Source organism: Pungitius pungitius, chromosome 9, assembly GCF_949316345.1.
Source record: "Pungitius pungitius chromosome 9, fPunPun2.1, whole genome shotgun sequence".
NCBI lineage: Eukaryota > Metazoa > Chordata > Actinopteri > Perciformes > Gasterosteidae > Pungitius > Pungitius pungitius.
Window position 1 is genome coordinate 7,386,570 of NC_084908.1, and position 26,254 is coordinate 7,412,823.

Sequence of the window (26,254 nt, forward strand, 5' to 3'; positions counted from 1 at the left end):
TGGTGATGTGTACTCTCTGCCTGAAGTGGAATTACTGTAACTATTTTTAGTTACCTTTGATTTATTACCTGAAAATGACCACAAGTAGTCTTGTGAAAGATTTTGAAGGAAACCGTACAGCTCATGAATGGTATTTTGAGAGGCTTTTATTTTCGAATGGTAGATCAGAATGTCCTGGTTATATGTTAATAGAAGAGGTCTAAGGCCATGATAATGTTAAAGACAAAGTTTGGAAGGAATTCCTGGCGTTGCTTCACACGTTAACGACCACTAACTAAGCGAACGCTTTGTCCAACGGGCGCAGGGTTCCTTGGCCGCAATTGAAACCGTCCGGCCAGTTCCCCGACGTGCAAGGAGTAGCGAGAACCCGTCCAACGCTGCTCGCAGCTTTAATTTGGTTTGGTTTTTTTGTTTGATGTGACATTGCGGACCGTTCACCCCCCCTTTCCTCAGCAAGTCATCTCTGCCAGTGAGCCCTCAGTCTTCTGTCCCCTCTTCCTGGTTTGGTTTATTTCTTTTGGTAACATGGATGATTTTTAAGCTTTTCTGGTTGTTTTGGTTTAATCGTGCATCAATTTATAGATTTTATCAATCATCTCAAGATTGTATTTTAAGAATGATGTTGTGATTATAATTAAACTTGTAAATTTGTTTTGTAGAATCACGTCTAGTGCCGCTATTGTCCGAATCTGTGTCCTGTTGTTGACCCTAAATAGGTGGTCCCTGTTACTAATTCCTGGGGTGAATTTCCCACAGGTGGCGTTGCTGGTATAATAATGTAAATTAGCTGATCGTCCTCTTGACATTGCTACATAAGGTTAGGGCAAACTCAAACTTGTTACTTCGAGTGCACAGTGATGTGGAACGCCAGGGTCAATGAGAACAGTCACTGTACATTATCTTGCACCCGCCGTGACTCACTATGAACCAATCAGAATGCTGGATTTCATCTACCCATATTAAAATCAATATATTACAATTTAAACATATTCATATAAAATCTATTAGAACATATTGTGGTAACCCAGGGGGAGTGAGGCCAGATTCAGGCGTAAAACAAGAGGCTCAGAGACAGTAATTGCAAACAAAAAGAGTCCTTTTAATAACAAAGTTCAAAACTCCAGCTCTTCCAACAGAAATAACTACCGTCCCCACGTGTTCTCCAACGTGGCGCCAGTTAGTCACAGCTGGGTAGCAATGTTAACTTTGACACGGTGACATCATGCGAGTGGTGTGTGAATATATGGTCTTAGCATGTAGCTAACTAGCTAGCTAAAAATCCCAGGTGTAGAAGTCTCTACAGAAGCGTGTGTGCGGCTTACCTTTCACGTCGGTCCGTTGTCTGGTTGTAAGGTCAGGCTGATCTGGGTCTAGCTGTTTTACCTGTAGTTTCACCGGCAAAGTTCTTCTCTCGTACTGAGTTCTGGTTGGGTCTTCTTGAAAGGACACCGCCGGTGGTCACTCTTGTTATGTTGTTAAACGGCGCGTCGGAGACTCGTCCCGGACGAGAGCGCTTCACACACCGCCAGGTCGGCAAGTATCCGCTGTTCCTCCTGCACGTTTCCCGCTGGAAATCAGGAGAACAGTGTTAAAGAATCAATGTTGCATCGTTGCACCAGCTGATGTTGGAGTCAAAGCAGATGATTCTTCCACTAATTCCACCCTTCGTCTTGTGGGAGAGCTCCGGGTAGTGGTCCGCTCTGAGCAGTTGGAAGCCTGCCAGCTGGGGCCCAAAGTCTGATATCAATCCACAGAGCCAAGTCTCTGAAGCATAAACATATGATGCAGAAAATCCTGTCTTCTCAGCAGCAACTGAAGATGTGTTCTATCGGTGTAGCACTTCATTAGCAGTTATGATGACACTTACCTTGGCACTTGTTATTTTGGCTTCATTGATGACATTTTAATTTCTTTATTCTCATTGCTCTGGATCTGTACCGTCTCAGTTGTAAGTCGCTTTGGATAAAAGCCTGAGCTAAATGAAAAATGTAAATGTTAATGTGTTCACTTTAAGGATACTGAGATTAGTACAGGGATTACAATTTGCTCAAGTTTTAGCACAACACCGTTGTATACAAAGTCAACGCACAGACATGTAATGATGCGTAATTGGCATTGAGATATTACTCTTGCAATTATGTCCTGCCATTGTCGAATCAGAAATAAAGGATAGCTCTTTGGTGTTGAACAATACACACTGAACAGTGATGCTGCATGCCTTTATGTTCAGTGTCAACACAGCATTGTGTTACTTCATTTTATTGTAGTCTAAAGACTAACTGATTTTCAGCTGAATTTTATTTCGATACTTTTAAACATACATACATGGATTTTGATGTTTCAAATAAGCGTTCTTCCAGTAACAAAAAGTAACATATGTATTAGCTAAGAATAGTTGTATAGTAAACACAAAAAACCCTTAACCAACTTTAAAGTGGGAGTGACTTTGTCTCAGTGTTCAACCTCCAACTCCGCTGTTGATGTGACCTTGTGTGTGAATGGATATGAATCTTTAGACATTTCTAATTAGCAACTTTTATGGTTGCACCTTCCAACAGTTTATAAATGGATGTACAAGTCCATTCACTTACATTTGTAAGTTGCTACAACATTGACATTCACTTAGAGTTGTTTTTTCATATGTGAAGGATTTTTAAAATTTGCTAACAATTTACAGTAACCTTGCCCTGGTAAAGTAGGTAAGTAAAGCCTCAGTGTCACCCGAGGCTTTACGACACTACTATGGAACGACACTATTATCTACTATATTTAATCAGACCTATATAAGTTTCTGTCAAAACTGTTAAATTATCTGTTATAATTGACTTAGGTCCAATATAGATATTTACTGAATGCAGACTATCTATTGCTTTACATTGGAGTAAATTGAAAGCCTGGTGCATCTCATTCAGTTGCTGTATTTGAAATTGAGGGGCACTGATCTATATTTGAGGTAATATGAATGGCCAATAGAGGGCAATGAGGCGTTACCCCATCCTTAACTGCAAACTAGTAATGTGTTTTTGATACCTTAATTGTTTTGCGTTAAATCAACTTTTTGATTTGATTGACCTACCTAGAACCTTCTCCACCATCTGCCACTTATTTTACACTCTTCAACCATACAGTTTTATCCATGTCTTCCCCTACTCTTTCCAACCAAAATTTGGCATTCGCTGCTCTGCCCCCTCTTCTTCATCTGTCCACCCATCTGCTTTTCACATCATACATCCATTGCATCTCATGTCAATCCTTCTTTTCTCTCTCCATCCATCTGTCAATCACTCTCATCCATCCATATCTCCTTTCTTGAGGCTTTTTAGTCTTTTTCCTGCTTTCAAAAATCATGGACTCGATCCCCGTGGAGAAATTTGTCCTGATAAAATGTCACTCATACACACACATGCAAACGTACACACAAACACCATAGCATGCACACACGCTTATACACACACAAATATACACACACATATCCAAAAAGCCTGTATTTGTCCTAATAAAACGTCAACCCGGCAGCAAAATGAACTGTAATGACTTTCAGGCTGTACTAATGGCCAATAAATCCTGGATTAGGAAGCTCACACGCACTCTCTCTCTCTCTCTATCTCACACACACACATACCCACACGCACACGTATACACACACAAACACACCCACAAACACACCCACACAGGGTCATATTTCATGGCATGCTGCGCTGGGTTCATTCAGGAGTCAGATGGGTAAAGTTTTAAGCTGTTTTTCTGCTGTTAATGACTGTTGTGCTGACTTTTATAATAACAGCATGGAAAGGAATCAGCAGGAATTAGCATGCTTGGATCATTTAAACCAATGATTCATGATGACTAGGGCTGGAAGCTATACGCACACACACACAATCACACACACACAGAAAAAGATACAGCTTCACGCACACCAACTTCTGTCAAAGATTTTCACTTTATGACAGCTCTGTCATTTTCTGGCTAAATGTACAAGAGACAATCCCGGAAGCAGCGTCCTCTTCATTTGTCATTATCACCCACTTGATGGATGGATTTCCGTAAATTGGAAAGAAAATGGTATATGGAGGATTTTGAAAGGGAATTACTTCTGTATTAGTCAAACTGTAAACACAAAAAAACAGAAAATGGTTGGAAAATACGGAAATTCACATTTAAAGGAGAAAGAGAGTCCTACCACATAACACAAAACTATATTACAGCTCTATCCACTCTAAATGGTGAAATGGTGCTCTTTTGAGGAGTATATTTTTTTCAGTGTTTCCTGGTTTGTTTTTTCCTGAAAATCAACTAGCTTGAATGACATTATACAAAAAGCTTATTGCATTATTTCATACATTATAGTCACGGCACATCATTCTGCTAACAGTTTCAAAGGACCTGTAAAGCTGTAAAAGTGAAAATGGGAAGAATATTCAGTTACTCAAAATAAAAACAACAGATGTAAAAAAAACACATGTATACCATAGAAACAGGACCTAAAAGTATTTTTCAAGACTCAGAGGTTTAGTGCAGCTGTACTGATTTGCGGTCATGATGTCAAAGGCTGTATGTGCTGCTTTGTTGAAAGATGAAAGGACACGGTGTGAATTTACATTACATTACATAGGACTGAGTTTCTCATCAGTTGGGGTGTAACCATGGCAGATTCATTTTGTTCCTTGACAAAACGGCTGAAATCACTGCTCATACTCTTTTGCAGAGAATACCGGTAGATTTTTCATTTTCTTCTTAATACTGTGTTCATGTAAAGTGTATTGACAGAGCTCTGCACCATTTACTGATTGTGAAACTTTTTGTTAATGTTCTTTGGACCTCAGCCCTTCTTACAACCTTGTAAGAGGTTTTCACTGAGGGAAGAAAAGAAAATCCCTAACCAGATTGCTGAGAGGGATGCAGACAGAGAGGTAGGGACCGAGGGTCATGTGGAGTAAACATTTGCGGGAGAGAAGCATAAGTAAAGCCCAAAAGAGAAAGTGGAAGAAGTGTGAAGCAAAACCTTTTGGGTTTACACAAAAAAATGGACAAGGCACAAGTTAATTCAGAAGAAACAATACTTTCCTTTTATACAATCAGGATTTCCAAACGCAATTATTCAGATATTTCTAGACAACCTTAAGGGCTTATCAACAGATATTTGAAATACCTTTCTTTGTTTCAGTAGTAGAATCATTCGGAACAAGTTGAAGATGTTGTATCATTTCCTTATTATAAACACAATTTGCACAAGTTCATTCTTGTCTACTTTAATCCTACTCGTGTTGCAGCCATAATCTTAGCCCTATGCGGATGTGGCTGCATCCCCTATGTCCCCTACAAGGTTGATTGATACTGCGCTCAGTGAGACAAATATACAGGGAGGTACAGGAAAGGACCATCACTGTTTATTGATAACACTGTATGATTATGATGTTTCATGCCTGATGAGAGTTCAGACTGTTAACAGTGAGCAAGGAACAGCATGTCTAGCAGTAGAAATTATAATGCGTAATCATGAATAGTGGTAGTGCACTAAATTCTGTATTATGAATCAAACGTATTTTATATCTTGTAAGTCATTTAATAGAGTACACATGACATCCATAATGTAATGTTCAGCCTAGGAGGTTTTTTTTCTGTGCCAGGTCGGAGATCAGGGGCAAGTATGTCATAGGCGTACAGATAGTCCAAAGTGGCAACTGATCAATTTCTGACTAAATAAAATGAGTAAATATTATGATTAAGATTAAATGAAATATGATCATACAAAATATGTCATGATTGGAGTGTGTTACGTAAGAGATAACAAAAAATGCATTTCCTGCTGAAAATGCGTTGGAATGCATAAAGCTGAAATTAATTTCAGAAAGTTGCTGAAAGAATATAAATAAATGAAGCTGAAATACATTTAAAAATTGCTGAAAATACAGAAATGAGAAAAGCTGAAATGAACTTGAAAGTATTGCAAAAAAACAAATGGGAGATGCTTCTATGACTTTGAAAAAATACAATAAAAGCTGAAATGAATTTAAACATTGCTGAAAGAATAGAAATAGGAAAAGTATGTAACCATAGAGACCCTGCGTGTTTATGCTATACTCCCGGAATGCCCGTGGCACTTGATACGGCCGTTCAGAGATGAATGGGCTTGTGTTTTGGGGCCCTTTCTGGTCCTTCCTAGTCCTGGCGTCGCCCGCCTATGACGTACCAGCTTGCCATTGGTTAGATTTCACACGTGCTTCATGACGCAGGGCGTTCCCACAGCGTTTCCACGCAGCGTCTCGTTCCCTTCAGGGACGCTGCATAAAACAGCTGTGGGAACGCCTCTGCGTGACCGCGTCATGAAGCACGTGTGAAATTTAACCAATGGCGAGCTGGTACGTCATAGGCGGGGGATGCCGGGACCAGGGCGCTATAAAGGGACCCGAAGGGCAGGACCATTCATCTCTGAAAGGCCGAATCGAGTGCCAGAGGCAGGGGGCAGAACGTTTACGCAGCGTCTCGTTCCCTTCAGGGAATGAAGGTTACATACGTAACCGAGAGATGTTCCCTCTCAGGGAACTCGAGCTGCGTAAAAACGCTGTGGGAACCCAATATCCACTCACCATATGAGCAAGTGACCGTGGTGTGAAGTTTTTAAGACGCACACTCAGACGAGCACTTGTGCTCCAGGTGTAGCGTTAAGGCCAAGATGGTAAAACCTCACAAACGTGTGGGGAGAGGACCAGCCTGCCGCCATGCAAACGTCGTCTTTCTTTTTTGTAGCGATACTCTTCCCGACAACATGGCTTTAGAAGCCACCATACCCCTAGTAAAATGGGCCCGGACAGCCAAGGTGCGGGCTGGCCGGCCGATTCATGAGCAAGTGTGATGGCCTCAACCACCCACTTGCTCATCCTCTGCTTAGTTCTGCGGAAGTACTCTACGCAAAGACAGAAACCGTTCATGCAGCTGTAACCGGAAGCAGTAGGCTGCGGTTTACCTGCCGGCCAGCTGATATGGAACCTGTCAGCGGCTCGGTGAGGACCTCCAGCAGTTCTTTGGCGGCAGCGGGGGAGTGAGTCGCCTCGGCGTCAGCCTCCGCTGCCTCTACGCTCACCACGTCCAGCTCCTCGGAGCCGGACGAAAGTGAGAGCGGCGTCTCGTCCGTGGTGGAGGAAGCCGCGGAGTGTGCCTCCGACGCCGGAAACGAGCGCCTGGATTCACCAGCGGTAAAGGGCCGAGAAAAAGCCTCAGCCGTCCCGGAATCCTCCGCGAGATCCATTTGTGATCCCCGTGAAGACATCCGGCCCTCTGCCTCGGCACAAGCTGGACCGGAGCCACAGGTAGCACGCCTCGTCGAGCCGTCCCCAGTAAAGAGAGCTCGACGGGAGAGACGAGATTGCCACAACAGGTGCTCCAGGGCTAGCTGAGCGTCCTCCACGCCTAGGCAGACAACACACAGGGGTGTGAGTCATTGCCCGTAATAAAACGGGTGCAAGGGGGGATACAATGGACAAACCGCTCAGCCATTACTAGGTGGAAAAAACTTCGTACGCACTAGATGAAGGCACAGAGATGAATGGTCCTGCCCTTCGGGTCCCTTTATAGCGCCCTGGTCCCGGAGTCCCCCGCCTATGATGTACTCGCTCGACGCAGAGGCGTTCCCACAGCGTTTTTACGCAGCTCAGGTTCCCTGCTGGCCAGCTGCATGAACGGAGACGTTTTCATGTCTATGTGTTTTAAAACTGCTCAACTAGCAAGTTACAAAACATGTCCCTTCTGTTTTCTTTTTAAAAATATGTCGAGAGATTTGTATTGAAGCCTATGAGGCTTGGGACAGACTTTGCCTCAATCTCGGGCTCCTCACGCAAAAAGTAAATAACTCAGAAGTCAGACGCTTGATTACCATTATTGTTGGTCATATTACACTATTCATAGAATCTTTAACTTTGTAACTGTATTTACTTCTGTTCATGTAATAAATCATTTTTTATTTTTAAACTCGAGCCAGTTGATTCTTTTGGCTTTGCACCTCCAGCAGGGGCAAAGGCAAAATAAGCAGTGCATCTGTTGAGTTTGTTCCCACAGTGTTAACGAATTAATGCATTATTGTGATAATAACATGTTAACTTACCCAGTCCTATAAAATATATATTTAATAAAATCTTCCTGACTGAATTGAAGGAGAAATAGCCTTCACACTGAAATGGTTATGGCAGTAGGTTTATTTTAGTAAACACAATCGCACACCCACCTGGAGAAACACCATTCTTGAGTGAGATATGTGAAGGAAATGTGTCGTTATTGGAGCATATCACTAGATAGACTGATCAGCAGTATTACTCCCCACACACTCAGACACATATATAATTTCCATGACCACCGAAGCCTTGCTGACAAGCTGCCAACAGAGCAAGAGAAAAAAAGACATCTTACAATCCACCACTGTGTGTTTGAATGCAGTTGGTGTATGTGCACACTTAGGCACCAAAGACATGATCCCTCTGAAATATCACCTCGGGAATCATGGTACAGTAGGTGTGTGTGTGTTTGTGTGACTGTGTTATGTTTTCAGTGCAACAGCAACACACAGCTTGTCTAAATTTAAGACGGCTGAAGTTCGTCAGCTGCATGAAAAAACTACACGTGCTTATTCATTTTTCCACTCTGTTTCCTGCAGTGTTTCATCACCTTTGGGAAAACAAACCACAGTTTTTTGGAAGTTATACTGTATGCTTCCTTTTATCCCTGTCCGTTCTTTGACCGTGTCTTCACAGTCAACAAATGTTGGAAGAAAGCTCTGAAGCGCTGATAGAAGTTTGTCCATCAGTTAATGAGCAAAGTATTTTAATCAATGTTTAGGCTTTGCCCTCCCACTCTAATTGTGATTGTTTACAAGCTGACAATTCTTTTTTGAGTTAGACAAGATAGCAGCAAGAGGTAACTGACTATATTAGATTTTATTTATCAATGTAAAATGAATTTTCCCGAATGCAGATATATTGGATTTTGATGTGGAGTAAATGTGATTCACAAAAGCTTCTTTGATGTTTTTTTCCCCATTGATTAAAAACTGAATTAGTTGCCTTTTCTGAGATGTATGTTCCTGCTAGTGTGCTTTTTACATTTTTTTTCAATGGAGCAGATGTGACAATGCAGTAAATAACGCTATGACCATATAAGGCACACAAGGGAACTGAGGGATGAAGGAGTACAGGAAGTGTGAAGATAAATCCCTATCTGACACTGTGCTCCTAGCACAGAATGGTACAGAGGGAGGGGGGACACCTTGGCATCTTGGACAATTGCCGTCTGAGACCAGAATCAGCTCAAACTAGTCTTCAAGGACGTGAGGAGATTATAAAAAGGGTCAGAGTCGGACAACAGGCAGACTCTTAGATGGATCACTTTGTGATACATGTGTAGCGTCTCCAGGTGCACCCATACTTGCCAACCTTGAGACCTCAGAATTAGGGATATTCAAAAGGACCGGGAGGGGGTGGGGTTTCGTCATATATATCACTCACACAAATGCAAAGAAAAATGTAATTAATTTATTTCACTAATTCAATTCCTTAAGGGTTCTCCTCAGGAGGTTAGACTCTAATTTGTACAATAACAACAACACTACTTATGGTTGTATTTGAAGGTTCAATGCTTCGCAGCCTGTCGCACAGCCCTTGAAGGAGCGTAGCTATGAGCAGCACCTGTGAAAATCAATTTGCAGGAAAGGGGGACGTGTTATCGCCCGGCTGGCACCTGTAGCCATGGCACCTCTTTGCTAAGAGACGAGTGGCAGATGCAAGATGCTCCCTCCCTCTCCCCCTCCCCCTTTACTCACGTTAGTCTCATCTTTTTCTGTTCTAATTATAATATTATTGTTATTGTTCGGTCTGAAACGGCGTGCCCAGTGACGGAAATTGGAAGATCCAGGAGATTTTCGGGAGGGGCTTTGAAATTCGGGAGTTTCCCGGAAAAATCGGGAGGGTTGGCATGTCTGGGTGCACCTGCGGGGAATTGCTCAATGTATCTATTTCTCTTCTAAATAAATGTTAACTTTTTAACTTGACGTGCTCATCAACCAATTTAAGGAGATTGAAAATCCCAACACTTTTCATAACGAAGCACAAATACATCCAGAGAGAAAACCATTCACACCAACAGGCAATACAAAAGAGTTCCGTGTAAGACATTTGTCCTCATCATAGTTTATTTTCATCTTCACTGCATGGCATCTAACTCTCCTGTCATTTCAGATCCTCCCACTGTCACGGTTTGGGTCTGCTTGTCTTATTTTGTAGCTTTCTTGTGTCTCGTGTCTCTGGGTAACTTCACTTCCTGTCCTGTGAATGCCTGATTGCTTCCACCTGTGTCCAATCACCTGCACCTCCCTTGTGTATTTAAGCCCTGTGTGCCAGTTGTCCTTTGTCGCGTCATTGTCTAAAGTCACTCGTTGTTGGAGCACGTCCAGGTTTTGTTTTTGAATAAAGAGCACGTCAGAAGAACCTGCATTTGAGTCCTGCTTCCGCCTGCAACAGCACCTCCACCTGACAGAATGACGCGACCACGTAAGGACTCAGCAGACTCCTGGTGCGACTTGGGCCCGGAATACCTGGATGTGAGAAGCCCGTTTTTCCAGCGGAAAACAGATTTCATCTCTGGTCCCAGGAGCTATCGGAAGGCGTGCCTTGAGCTAAGGGACATCCTCAATCCGAGGAAGAAGAGCCCGGGGAGGAGGAGGATACAAACCCCTCCAGCCCCGGCTCCTGACCCGGCCCAAAGACGCCCGTCCCAGCCCGAGTGGGCCCCCCGACGCCCGTCCCAGCCCGAGTGGGCCCCCCGATGCCCATCAGCGCCCGTTCCTGCGCCGAGACGCCCGTCAGCGCCTGTTCCTGCGCCGAGACGCCCGTCAGCGCCCGTTCCTGCGCCGAGACGCCCGTCAGCGCCCGTTCCTGCGCCGAGACGCCCGTTCCGGCCGCCGACCCGGCACGCCCCCCGAGACCCTGAGGCCCGGTCGCCGACCCGGCAGGCCCCCCGAGACCCTGAGGCCCGGTCGCCGACCCGGCAGACCCCCCGAGACCCAGAGGCCCGGCCGCCGTAGCGGTCGGCCCCCCGAGACCCTGGGGTCCGGCGGTCATCCCGGCCGGAGGGACCCGACCCCGTGCCGCCGACCCTTGGAGTCCCCTGGGCGGCCGGGGGTTGTCGGGTTCCCCGCCCTCCCTCCCTTGTCTGTTTTTCTGGGTTCCACCCTCCTTTAGGACCGTCTGGAATTCGGTCCTTGAGGGGGGGGTTCTGTCACGGTTTGGGTCTGCTTGTCTTATTTTGTAGCTTTCTTGTGTCTCGTGTCTCTGGGTAACTTCACTTCCTGTCCTGTGATTGCCTGATTGCTTCCACCTGTGTCCAATCACCTGCACCTCCCTTGTGTATTTAAGCCCTCTGTGCCAGTTGTCCTTTGTCGCGTCATTGTCTAACGTCACTCGTTGTTGGAGCACGTCCAGGTTTTGTTTTTGAATAAAGAGCACGTCAGAAGAACCTGCATTTGAGTCCTGCTTCCGCCTGCACCAGCACCTCCACCTGACACCCACATCGTCAGCTCATTACCCTCATCTGGTTCTCTTTGCACTCACCTGCAGCGCCTCCCCTCATCAGCCACTCACTATTTTAGCCCGTCACATTCTGTTGTTCCCTGCCGGATTGACTTGTGTGTTTTGCCAAGTTTTCCAGGGGTTCCCTAGTTAGTCTGATTTACCGCTGTCCTGACCTTGTCTGGCTTTCGACCCCGGATTACCTGCCTGCCTCCCTGATCGCCATCCCGGTTCTGACTCCTGCCTGCCCTCGTCTACAGATTCCCTGCCTGCCCCTCTGGGATTGTTTGCCAGCGTTTGGATCTCCCGGTTATAACCTCGCCTGAACTATTGATTAAAGCTACAATCGTTGTCTGAGTCGTGCGTTTGGGTTCCATCGTACACAGATACTAGTAACCGTTACATTACCAGTTGTGTAGAATTGTTGATAGGTCTATGATTGATTCTGGCCTAAATGCAAAGCTGGAGGCCATGCGTAAGACCCTGTATGAAGAAGCTAGTGTACTAGCGGTCCAGAGGTTTCAGGGGGAGGTGAACTGATTCAGGAATCAGGAAACGTTTATTGCCATTATATGTCATAGATACATGGAATTTGACTTGGCGGTTGGTGCGTGACGGAAGACAATACAATAATGGACAACAGACAACATAGTGCAGCAATAAGATACAAATTTATTAAAGTATGTGCTATGGGATAGTAAGCTAAAGCTATGGGTTAGTAAGTTAAGATAAAATTAAAAACGAGCAGCGTTGGACGGGTCCTCTCTACTCCTTGCACGTAGGGGCATTGGCCGAATGGTTAAAAATGCGACCGTCGGACGACGCGTTCGCAAGTCAGTGATCCTTAATCGTGTACAGCAACACCAGGAATGTCGCTTTGCAAACTAACTTTGACATTATCATGGTCTTCGTCAGTCAAGTCAGTAGTATGTATGACACACACACACACGACCCAACTTCCTTCGAAATCTTTTTTTTTTTTTTTTTTATTGCGCCCTACGCACATAGTTTAATATTTCTTCTTTTTAAAGGCCAAGGTCTCAAGAGCACACTGCGTGGATTGAATGTGAATGAATATGATAAAGACCCCAAAAAGGCCCGCGGTTTGTGAGAATAATAATAATAACAACCAGATGGTTAGAAATGCGGTCGAGGACGCCTGTGGCGTTAGTTCATGTTTCAATTAGGCTTGGATTATAATATGGATGTATAGAGGTAGGTACGGATGTCATGAATCAGGAAACGTTTATTGCCATACAGACAATTGTCTTGGCGGTTGGTGCATGACAGGAGACAGTACAATAATGACAACATAGTGCAGCAATAAGATAAAAATAAAAGTATAATAAAATATATGCTATGGGTTAGTACGCTAAAGCCATGGGTTAGTAAGTTATAGGAGATAAGATAAAATTTGAAATAAAAAGAAAGAAAGTGCACCAGCTAAACAAAGTGACGAGTGACAAAGTGAATGAATGAACATGGGAGTCAGAGTCAGTCAGGGGGGGCCCCAGGCTCTGTTGATGAGCTTGACTGCCGAAAGGAAGAAACTGTTCGTGTGGCGGGAAATCATAGTCCTGATGGACCTCAACCTCCTGCCGGATGGGAGGGGCACAAACCGTTCATGTTCAGGGTGGGAGGGGTCGGCTACAATCTTTCTGGCCGGCTTCAAAGTCCTGGAAGCGAACAAGTCCTGGAGAGACGGAAGATTGCAGCCAATTACCCTCTCTGCAGCGCGGATGACACGCTGAAGCCTGCCCTTGTCCTTGGCTGTGGCTGCAGCGTACCACACGGTGATGGAGGAGCAGAGGATGGACTCTATGATGGCCGTGTAGAAGTGCACCATCATCGTCTTTGGCAGGTTGAAATTCTTCAGCTGCCTCAGGAAGAACAACCTCTGCTGAGCCTTTTGTGATGGAGCTAATGTTCAGCTCCCACTTGAGGTCCTGTGTGATGATGGAGCCCAGGAAACGGAAGGAATCCACAGTCGTGACGGGAGAGTCACACAAAGTGAGGGGGAAGGTGGGGCTGCGTTCTTCCTGAAGTCCACGACCATCACCACTGTCTTCAGGGCGTTAAGCTCCAGGTTGTTCTCGCTGCACCACGTCACGAGGTGGTCAGACTCCCACCTGTACGCGGACTCGTCCCGACCAGAGATCAGTCCAATGAGGGTGGTGTCATCAGCAAACTTCAGGAGCTTGACAGACTGGTGACTGGAGGTGCAGTTGTTGGTGTACAGGGAGAAGAGCAGAGGGGAAAGAACGCAGCCTTGGGGGGAACCGGTGCTGATGGACCGAGAGGCAGAGACGTGTTTCCCCAGCTTCACGTACTGCTTCCTGTCGGACAGGAAGTCAGTGACCCACTTGCAGGTGGAGTCGGGCACGTGCAGCTGAGAGAGTTTGTCCTGCAGCAGAGAAGGGATGATGGTGCTGAAGTCCACAAACAGGATCCTGGCGTAGGTTCCTGGGGAGTCCAGATGCTGGAGGACGAAGTGGAGGGCCATTTTGACAGCATCGTCTACAGACCTGTTGGCTCTGTAGGCGAAGTGCAGGGGGTCCAGGAGGGGGTCGGTGAGGGACTTTAAGTGGGACAGGACTATCCGTTCAAAGGACTTCATGACTACAGAGGTCAGTGCAACGGGCCTGTAGTCATTCAGTCCTGTGATCCTGGGCTACTTGGGAACAGGGATGATGGTGGAGGCCTTGAAGCAGCCTGGAACGTGGCATGTCACCAAGAAGGTGTTGAAGATGGTGGTGAACACAGGAGACAGCTGGTCAGCACAATGCTTCAGGGTGTGGGGCGAGACTGAGTCCGGACCGGCTGCTTTCCGGGGGTTTTGTCTTTTGAAGAGCCGATTGACGTCACCCTCCAAGACAGAGAGGGGCGGTGGAGGAGGGGAGAGTAATCCAAAGGTGTGAGTACCTGATGGGTCGGGGAGGTGGTGGAGTTGTGGGGGATGGAGTCAGGACATTGAGTTCTACTGCAGATTTTAAAGACATTCAGCTCATCTGCCAGGCAGAGGTCATTCATGGAGTGGGGTGTTTTCGGCTTGTAGTTTGTGAGGTGTTTAAAGCCTCTCCAAACCGAAGCAGAGTCGTTAGCCAAGAACTGATGTTGGAGTCTTTCAGAGTACAGTCTGTTAGCGTCCCTTACCGCCTTGCTAAACCTGTATTTTGACTCTGTGTACAGGTCTTTGTCCCCACTCCTAAATGCCTGATCCTTCTGCAGACGTAGTTTTCGGAGTTCCGCTGTGACCCAGGGTTTGTCGTTGTTATAACTCACCCTGGTGCATGATGGTACACAGCTGTCATCACAGAAGCCGATGTAGGAAGTTACAGCCTCTGTGAACTCATCCAGATTGTCAGAAGCAGTCCTGAAAACATCCCAGTCCGTGCAGTCAAAACACGCCCGAAGATCTTCAAGAGCCTTGCTGGTCCACTTCTTGGATTCCCTCACCGCAGGTTTGCAGAGCTTAAGTTTCTGCCTGTATGAAGGAATCAGGTGGACCATGACGTGGTCGGAGTGTCCTAGCGCAGCACGAGGGACGGCGTCATAATTTGCAATAATCCAGCGTGTTCTCCTCTTTGGTCGCGCATTTAATAAATTGTTTTAACTTAGGAAGTTAATGGCTTCGGTTTCCTTTGTCAAAGTCACCGAGGACAATAACCAAAAAGTCCGGGTTGGCCGCTCCACACGCCATATCTGGTCGGCGAGTATCCGCTGTGCCTCATGCACGTTGCCCGGGGGCGGCATGTAAACACCGACCAGGATGAATGAACCGAACTCACGGTCTAAATTCAAAATGGCGGAAAATCTAGTTCGGCGCATTTGCATACCATGATTTACTTTTTTGTAGAGCATGTCGAAGAACACCTGTGTGCCAACTTTCAAATTGATCGAACATCGGGGGCGGACACTGGCCTAGTGTGGTCTTTTTTAAATTTCTAGAGGCCGCTAGAGAGACATTTCTTTATACCCAAACGTGAGACCCAAAAATTATCAAATTTTTTAACAGTCCAGATATCCATGCAAAATTTAACTTTTTGAATATGATAAAGGCCCCCAAAAGGCCCGTGGTTTGTGAGAATAATAATAATAAAAATAATTTCTTGAAATACAATAGGTTCCTATATGACTAGTCGTAGCGATGACCCTAATAAAAATAAAGATGAAGTGCACCAGCTAAACAGAAAGTGACAAAGTGAATTTACATGGGAGTGAGAGTTAATCAGGGGTGACCCGGACTCTGTTGATGAGCTCAATTGCCGAAGGGAAGAAACTGTTAGTGTGGCGGGAGGTCCTGATGGACCTCAGCCTCCTACCGGATGGAAGGGGCACTAACTGTTTTTGTCCGGGGTGAGAGGGGTTGTCTTTCTAGTGCTTTCGTTGTGCTTCAATACTTGTGTGGAGGTAATCAGTTCCTGAACTGAAGTTCTCATAAAAGAAAAAGCACCCAGACAAACTCCAATCAGAAAAAGAGAACAATCACAAAGCAAGACATTTCTAAGTCTTTTCTGTTAAGGGGTGTGTAGTCGGTGGACCCAAAAGCACGCACACAACAGCACTATGTCCAGCCGATTCTTTTATTTTGCGCTGTGCCAAGAAGGTGAATCAAAAACAAAGCAGATCTTTCAAAATGTAAAGCAAAATGCTCCTCAGGCTCAACAGGGGTCGGGAGGGCAACTCCACCGACTTCTTGTAGTCCGAGCTGGGGCAGGGTTCTGGTGTGGAAGCCCGCGGTCCGACACCACAATCACGAGTCTCGTACCGCCGTGTACTCCGTGGTACTACGTGGCTCTGCAGGACCCAAAGAACAAAAAATGCAAAACAGTGAACAAACTCCGAGAGCTCTGTAGACGCACCTGAGACCAGCCTGGGAACTGGGACGAACTGACGACGCGCCTGGAAACACTGAAGCCCTTATACCCGCCACAGGTGATCACTGCAATGAGCCACAGCTGAGCTCCCAAGAGAGGGGCAGGGCTGAAGGTGGGGCCCAGAGGTGGAAACTATATGGAAAAAAACAGACAGGGCAAAAAACAACAGATATGCAGATCGGGTTCCTAACAGTACCCCCCCCTCAACGGGAGCCCCTTGGCGAACCGCTCAGACGATCTGGGTTCCGACGTCGGAAATCTCTAATGAGCTCCGGGTCCATGATCCGGGAACGGGGCACCCAACATCGCTCCTCTGGTCCGTAACCCACCCAGTCCACCAAGCCACAGCTGAGCTCCCAAGAGAGGGGCAGGGCTGAAGGTGGGGCCCAGAGGTGGAAACTATATGGAAAAAAACAGACAGGGCAAAAAACAACAGATATGCAGATCGGGTTCCTAACATTTTCTATGAACCAACATTCAATTCAGTTAATTTCAACAGAGGAAAAATATTATCCCCTTTTGGATTTATATTTGTATACAAAAGAAGACCTTTGAGCATCAAATCACAGACAACTCAATGATTTTAGCCTTTTGGTAACCGATGGATCAATGACAACATGCTGAAATAATCCTACCCAGGCCGTCGTATCACTTGGGCTGGACCCCGAAATATTGAAGAGATTATATATTGTCACATGTTTTTCTCAATGTTTGCTGAATGAGAACCTCGTTCTTGTAGAGCTGTTACTATCCCATTGAATGCACTGAGATCTGACGCTATCACTACGTCACCTGTCCACAGGATCAGTTGTGGCTGTTAGGACTGTTAAGTGGCACTAACCGAAACACACGTCCCCATGGAATTCTCTTTTCCTTTTGCTCAAAAAACTCTTTTAAAATTACTAGTATAACTAGTGTAGTTTAACTTTGGGTCACTATGTCCCGTTTGGGCTCGTGACATAGTAACATGGTGTTATCAATTAATGTTGTTGTATTGTCATTACTCCTGTTGTTGATTGTATTAATTTGTTACCATGAAGTGCCTCGAGTACCCTTTTCAAGTGCTATACAAACATGATACTGCTAAGCTAAGCTGATAGCTTAAGCTTCAAACTAATTACAAAGCAGACTGCAGTGGAAAAGAGCTGTGTGTTTGTGAATACTGCCATGGACCATAGTTTGAGCCTTAAGCTGTATGTGTGTGTGTTTGTTTACGCATATCAAAAGCCAGCAGGATTTTTTTGATCCACAGGGACACAACTTGGCACCCCCTGGAACCTTCTTTCACTGCGACAGTTTCAGCTCACTGATTCACTGTGTGTGCATGGACCTGCCTACATATGTATGTGTTATTGTGTCCTTAACGACTGCTCTCTCCTCTCTTCGAAGCCACACGTCTTTTTGAGGGATTCAACATGAGCGCTTCAACAGCCCACTATGCTCATTATACACAGAAAGAGCAAGGACAACACCAGGGATTGTCTTTGTCAAGTCGCTCAACCCTTTTCTCTTCTCTCATTTTTGCTCTTCTCTCTCAGGCTGCTCTTTAAGTCTGTCCCTCTTCCTCCTCTGTCTTTCTGCCTTCTCTTTCTCCTGGCTTTCAAAAAAGAGGTGAGAAGTTCACAGACAGTACACTTTTGTGTCCTCTTCTCTTCATCTTCTGACCATGCCCAGGAAACGTGTCAGGGACAGGACCTGGGGGAGGGCAGGGATGAGCAGCTGCCACAACAACAGCACCAAATGAAGTAAAATCTATAAACTATATACTCAGTAAGTGTATGTTACTTTTTATACATGATAAAAAACATCAATACGTTATGCCACTACAATAAACCATTTAGGAAAGCTGAGCTGAGTTTCGCACTTTAGTATGAGTTTGTGTCTCATGTAGAATGCTTCAGACAGTTTCCATACCGCATTTTGTCATCCAACATCACTCCTCTCAGCCCAATGGGAACTTCAGGATGTTTACGTCTCACAGCTGCCCTTATAGAATGACGGTTGGTGTTAATTAAACACCCTGCAGCTGAATTCCACCATGACCAATTTAATGCAATCTGTCTGAATGGAAGGTAAAAACAGTTTGTCAGATCTCTGTCGGTAGTCACAGTGTCTGGGGGGACTGCAGTAGCAGACGGACCGACTAAGAATAGCAGTGTCGGACTGACAAGATGGGTGGATAGAGAACCAATTCACGCCTGAGCTGATAAAAAACACAGGTGCATTTTTTGACACCGATTAAATACAGAGGAGATGGCATGGGCAGGCTGGGCGAATTACTGTCTAACTGGCCTGTTCAAAACATGATACGTTAGGGTAAATTTATGGTTCTCGCACTTTATTCGAATTAAGTTACTTTACCTTAATTTTTGTTTGGCAGCCGCTGCTGCCACTCATTTGACCGTTATTTTACATGATTTGAATGTAATTCAAAAAGAAAATAGTAAAATACTCTTGAATAGTATTTCTTCCGTAAAATGAGAAAAACATTTAATTTGTCATTATTAGCATGAGATATAAAATTACAGTTGGACTGTTAATTTACAGATATCTTTATTTTTTTTTAAATGGAAAATTACTATAAAAAGTTATTTTCTTATTTTACAGTGTATATAAAAATGTAAAACATTATTTCCTTTTACTTCCTGTTTTTGCCCATGCCTGTCTCCAGGGGTCTATTGCACGAAACCCGGATAAGGGATTAAGTCAGGCTATCCAGGTTATCCTGGAGGAATTTAGCTCCGACTTGGTTGAACGAAAGCAGGTTGAGGGGCGCTGGTGGGCGAAACTGCGCAGTGGGGAGTGAACAATTGTAAACTGACTAAACTGTGATGAGGGCGATTTATAAAATCCATTCACCGGTGTTTCTTCCCGCACCATGATGTCCACTTCTAAACAACGTGTTGTATGAAGAAGTGCTGATATTAAGACATGCTTTCAGACGTGTGAGGCTGTTCCCGGGACAGATCAGACCCTTTAACTGTTCCCGACGAGTACCTGCATGAAAGGTATAGATTTTCTGGGGATGGAATCCGTTATTTGGGCAGACTGCTGGGTCCCAAAATTCAGCACCGCACAGCGTGAAGCCTGCTCTTACTATCCCAAGATGGTCTGTGTGGCACTGTGCTTTTTTGCAAGCGGCATGCTTTTAAAAAAACTATTTGCTGTACCGTCCGAAGTGTGTGTTTGGCCCTGAAGTCTTTGGCCCACATCTTCATTACCTTCCCTGGCCACAGAAGAATGTGTTACACCAAATAACATTTCCACAAGATTGCAAATTTGCCTCAGAGGGCTTTACAGTCCAAAAACATGCAACATCCTCTGTTAAGGAACTTACCAGCCCGCAAAATGGTTTTATATTTTTTCTTGACTTGTTGCCAGGATCTTTGCTGTCCAGTCATGTTTGTTAACATTAATTGTAGAAAGATATTTAGAATTAGACACAGCATAGAGATTTGTGTATATGGTTGTAAAACTTATCCTCGCCTTGCGGATAAGGGTTCAAAATTAGGCCTTGTCTTTTGGATACATTTCCAGAGGAGGTTCAATTCCCTCTGCTCAGTTTTGAAACAATCATATTAAAGCAATTAAAACAGAGTGTACAACTTTCCAAGTAAGGAGATATTTCTAAATCCTTACGCATTCAGTCGGTCCACGATTGTCTGCTTTTTCTCTTTGTTTAGTTACAGCTGCCATATTCCCTTCTTTGCGTATGATATGCTTCACTTCCTCATACATTTCCATTATAAGTTGCTGCTCAGCGGGTGAGAAATATGCTGCGCGCGGCGTATCCTCCATTTCTGCATCATTAAATCTGTGATCGATAGTGTGGTCTACTTAAGAAAGCTGTGGACGTGCACTTATCTGAGATATTTGCTCCTTGATCGACTTAGCGCCTCCTTCTCAGCACGACTCGGCAAACGTCCAGCAGATTAAGCCGCAACGAGCGGGTCACACTAAGTCAAGCGGCACTTAATCACATACCCCCGATTTCTTTATTATACTTTATTATTATTATACTTTTGTGCAATACGGGAATCAGGAATCGTTTATTGCCAAAATACGTCAGACATACACTCACCGGCCACTTTATTAGGTACCCCATGCTAGTAACGGGTTGGACCCCCTTTTGCCTTCAGAACTGCCTCAATTCTTCGTGGCATAGATTCAACAAGGTGCTGGAAGCATTCCTCAGGGCGTTTGGTCCATATTGACATGATGGCATCACACAGTTGCTGCAGATTTGTCGGCTGCACATCCATGATGCGAATCTCCCGTTCCACCACATCCCAAAGATGCTCTATTGGATTGAGATCTGGTGATTGTGGAGGCCATTTGAGTACAGCGAACTCATTGTCATGTTCAAGAAACCAGTCTGAGATGATTCCAGCTTTATGACATGGCGCATTATCCTGCTGAAAGTAGCCATCAGAAGTTGGGTACATTGTGGTCATAAAGGGATGGACATGGTCAGCAACAATACTCAGGTAGGCTGTGGCGTTGCAACGATGCTCAATTGGTACCAAGGGGCCCAAAGAGTGCCAAGAAAATATTCCCCACACCATGACACCACCACCACCAGCCTGAACCGTTGATACAAGGCAGGATGGATCCATGCTTTCATGTTGTAGACGCCAAATTCTGACCCTACCATCCGAATGTCGCAGCAGAAATCGAGACTCATCAGCCCAGGCAACGTTTTTCCAATCTTCTATTGTCCAATTTCGATGAGCTTGTGCAAATTGTAGCCTCAGTTTCCTGTTCTTAGCTGAAAGGAGTGGCACCCGGTGTGGTCTTCTGCTGCTGTAGCCCATCTGCCTCAAAGTTCGACGTACTGTGCGTTCAGAGATGCTCTTATGCCCACCTTGGTTGTAACGGGTGGTTATTTGAGTCACTGTTGCCCTTCTATCAGCTCGAACCAGTCTGGCCATTCTCCTCTGACCTCTGGCATCAACAAGGCATTTCCGCCCACAGAACTGCCGCTCACTGGATGTTTTTTCTTTTTCGGACCATTCTCTGTAAACCCTAGAGATGGTTGTGCGTGAAAATCCCAGTAGATTAGCAGTTTCTGAAATACTCAGACCAGCCCTTCTGGCACCAACAATCATGCCACGTTCAAAGTCACTCAAATCACCTTTCTTCCCCATACTGATGCTCGGTTTGAACTGCAGGAGATTGTCTTGACAATGTCTACATGCCTAAATGCACTGAGTTGCCGCCATGTGATTGGCTGCTTAGAAATTAAGTGTTAACGAGCAGTTGGCAACGTTGACAACAGACAACGTAGTGCAGCAATAAGATAAAAATATAGTGAAATATATGCTATGGGTTAGTATGCCAAAGCTAGGGGGTTAGTTAAGAAATAAAGATAAAGTGCACCAGCTAACAGAAAGTGACAAGTGAAAGTGACAATGTGTATGTACTGTACATGTAGAGAGTGTAGAGTCAGCCTGGGAGGGACCCGTGCTCTGTTGATGAGCCTGACTGCTGACGGGAAGAAACTGTTAGTGTGACGGGAGGTCTTGGTCCTGATGGACCTCAGCCTCCTGCCAGATGGAATGTTTATGTCAGGGGTGAGAGGGGTCGGCAACAATCTTACTAGCCCGCTTCAAAGTCCTGGAGAACCAATCACCCTCTCTGCAGAGTGGATATAGAATTCTAGCTTGTGTAATGTTAGTAGTTATTACTTTAATATTTGTATGTTAGATGAAGTAAATACAATATAATCAAATAATAACTTAGTAATGTAAATCATAAAAATACTCTACACATTAACATCCTGTCACAATGTTATGTTTAAACATGGGGATGGAAACTGCCGTCTTTTATGGATTTCTCCCAACTTTCTCCCCAATCAAGTTTTTTTCTCCTGTCAGGTATGTGATAAATAACTAGATGCAAGACAGCCGAGTGAGGGAAATATCTTCAGTATTGTACCCCATGAATTGGGTTAAACTTATGAAGAACTGTGATCTTATATGTTGTGTCATAGTTGAAGTATACTAGTTATAAGATGAAGGCAAACGATGTATGCTGTGTTATATTCACTCTTTGAGGCATAAAGCCAAATGTTTCTTCATCGAATGTATTGGAATGTGAAGGAGATAGAGGTTTATGTTGCAGCAGCACATTCACACTTGGATGTGAAGAGGATGATCCAGGAGGAGACACTTTGAAGGAGAAACTAATGACATTCAAATGCACCCAAAAGACACACCCTGGAAGTTTTCAAAAGGACCAAGACTGAAAAAGAACTGTTAGAATTCTCCTGCGGCCGCTTTGATAAGTCACATTTTACTTGGCCTGAGAATACTCTATTTTGCGAAAAATTTCACTATTCACATTCTATTTCACTTTGTAAATTGTATTCCTTATAATTTGTTTATTTATTAAATACTCTTAGATTTTTGAAGTGACTCTTTTGATTAATCTTGTGATCTCCCTCAAGGGCTTTCCAAACCCTTAACATTGTGATGGTAAATGCCGTGATTTAATCATGATTGAATCAATAAAATAAATGCATTTGTCCAGCCTCCTCTTTGTGCACTTGTCCCATGGCCACTAGGGCATTCCAACAAGTGGTGTCAGGAGTGGGATCTTTTGGATATTGAGGAAACAATGACGAGAGAAACAAAGAAGAACGAGCACCAGGAGGGGCCAGTGAAAGTGGAACCAGAGACTTCAGCTCATCCGGAAAACAACTGTAGCAGCCAAGAATCCAGATCAAAAGGTGGCACTGACATGCATGGTAAAATTGCTTTGTCAGACCCAGGCATTAAAAAAAGGAGCAGGTTGAAAAAGAGACAACACACCAGGAACAAAGATGGAGAAGTATGCAGCACCAGGTTCAGCAGATTCCAGCACAATTGACTGACATGACAGTTGAATATGACAGCAGAATGGATAATCGAGACGTTGCTGATGCAGAGGAAATGGATCCCAGCAGGAGGCCCAGCTGGCAGAGCAAGTCACCACAAACACAGCGGACCCCACGCATTCACAGGGATGCTAAATTCATACCTCTCACTGCTGCTGATAACATTGAACATTGTGTATTATAAAAAGATTCAGATCTACCGAATCTGTGTATCATTCGTTTTTTCATTTTTTTAATTGATAAACTGAAAACAAAAAACTGTTTGTTTTTCAGTTACCCACTGGCCGAAATTATTTTGAAAGTGACCCAAATGACTTCATGTATTCCACTAATGTCTTTTAATCTTATGAAAGCCCTTTTCTGCCACAAAAAAAGTCAAGAAGTTAGAAAGTCGAAATTATGAGATAAATAGTCGAAAATATGCAGCCGAGTGTTGACATCGCTACTGTCACAGAGAGGTGTCGTTTGTGTTTTGATACAACTTTACCAAACTGTAAACGTTCTATGGACACCCACACACTCAACCCTCATAAAAAACAGCGAGGGAAAGGGACGTCTGACGTTCAGTGGTCTGAGCAGAGTCTAAATTATCTTCGGTATTTCAGAGTCTGAGATAAATAAGAATGTTTGCAGGCAGCACCTGCAGAACAGAGTTGATGTTTTACAGCAGCACGACGGCAACACAGGAACATTTAAATCACAAGCATGTTGGAGCCACGTATTTTCATCATGGGTAACTAAAGTAACGCTAGCCGCAAACGGTGTTGTGTTCGGGTTCATGACATCAACCATCGGCGCACACAGCCTGATTTTCACCTACTCCTCCAGGAAGTGCATCTGAATGACTGCGGCTTCCAGCGCTACTTCAGGCTGACCAGCATCCGGTTTAATGACCTGTTTTGTCGGCTTCTCTCGGTTAGACACCAACTAGCTTACAGGCGTTAAGTTTCAGATGTGTGTGTGTGTGTTGAAATAAACAAAAAAGTGATTTATTTGCTTAGCTCCTTTCGCGTCAAATGCGCTGCGTCTTTCGCAGGAGTCAAGACAGGCAGAACAAAGACAAGGGAGTCTTTGGGGCAGCTGATTAAGGCGCCTTTGACTGATTATTTTTAATAATGTGTTTTACCCCTGTACCTGTTTGAATCTCTTCCCACAGATACTACCGCCCTCTGCTCCTCTTCGTAACCTCTTCACTCTTACCTATCCCACCCGCTGCACACATGTCAGCAGGGTTCAAAATGACATAGGACTCTTGGGGGGGTCCCCTAAAATGTAACTATGAAAAATAGTGAAGACTACCTTGCTACACTATCTACTGCAGGAAAAATTTTATTGACATATTTTGAAGGTGGGATAATGGTCTTGGGATGTTTTTCATGGTTTAGGCTACTCCCAGTATTGTAGTGGTGTCTGGAGAAGTGGATTGGCTATAATCAAACAGGTAACCCTCTAATTCTGGAGCAACAAAGTTACAGCACCTTATATAAATCCCTGACATGACAAAGTGGATAACAGGTCATTCTTTCCTTGAGCAAGGAAGTTAACTAAGTTACCTAAATCCACCAGGTGTACTCATTATGGCAACACCATGCACCTTCAAAGGGTTTGATCAAATACAACTGGTTTCTCATCCCCTTATGTTAATGGAATTTGTAAAACAACTAGCCACTGGATTGAATAATGATGATGTCTATAAGGACATCATAATGTTCCTTGCGTCTAAATAAGGCACCGAAATCAGAGTTGCTATTCGGTCCGGTAGATAACAGCCGTTAAGACACCTGTACCGCACAGGAAAACCTGTAAATCTCCATAGCTCAATGCGTAGAGCAGTGGGCTTGTTGGCTTTAGGATGTTTTGACCCACGGGGTTCGAATACCGATCGTTCCGATCTTTTTTTAAATATATTTTCTTGAATAAATGTTTTCATACGTGGTTGTGATGTAGTGCTCACTTATGCAATCGTGAACGCTGCAATGGATTTGTGATGCGTTTTGTAGATTTTCAGCAAAATGTTTGTGAATGTGCTGCTGTTAGCTGGCAGCTACAGCAAGAAACGTTGACAAACGCACTCTTCTAATAATTAGCAGTTACACTGGGTATCTAAGTTAGTTAATGCAACGTTTGATATAGGAACACCAACTCCAAATATTTTACTATAATAAGCAATTATTATGGAGCTGTAAACATAATCGAAGCACTTACACCATTTTCATTTAGGATTTCACTTTTTGTGAGGCTTTGCTTTTGCCGCGTTCAACAATAACCTACGTGTCTGCGCCATAGACCACAACAACAATCTGTGATGCTATTAGCTGCCCTGATTGCTTCCCAATCGCGCTAGGAAATAAATTATTGTTTTAATACGTCACTAAAGACCTTTTCACAATCATTTTTAATGTTAAAAATATTTGTCGGGGACCCCCCAAAATCTAAAAATAATCAAACCAACGATTTCAGCAATAATTAACCAATCAGGCAAATCGGACGAGTTTGAGGCGAGAATATTAGCATGGGAACGTTGCATTTTAAGGGACGGGTGGCGACCATAACAGGAAAACAAATTCACCGCAGCTGCTCTCTCCTCCACCTTGTCCTTCAGCCACACACCCAGACCCACGTGGCACAGGTTTACTTTGATCCAAATGGATCTTTTTTCTTTACTTTCTTCATCTTTCACCACACTGTCTTTCAAATTCCATGCTGGGACAGTTACTCACCCAGTACAATTAAAAAATATTGTTATTTACCGTCTGCCAGGCTCTTTGAGTCATTTCCTGGAAGAACTGGACATCCTCCTGTCCAACTTCCATGAAAATTGCCCTCCACTCATCCTCCTGGGAGACTTTAACATCCCGACAGAAGTCATCTGACCTTTTACACTCTCACTCAGTCCCTCTCCTCATACTCACAAAGCTGGCAATCACCTTAACTACATCTTCACTAGAAAC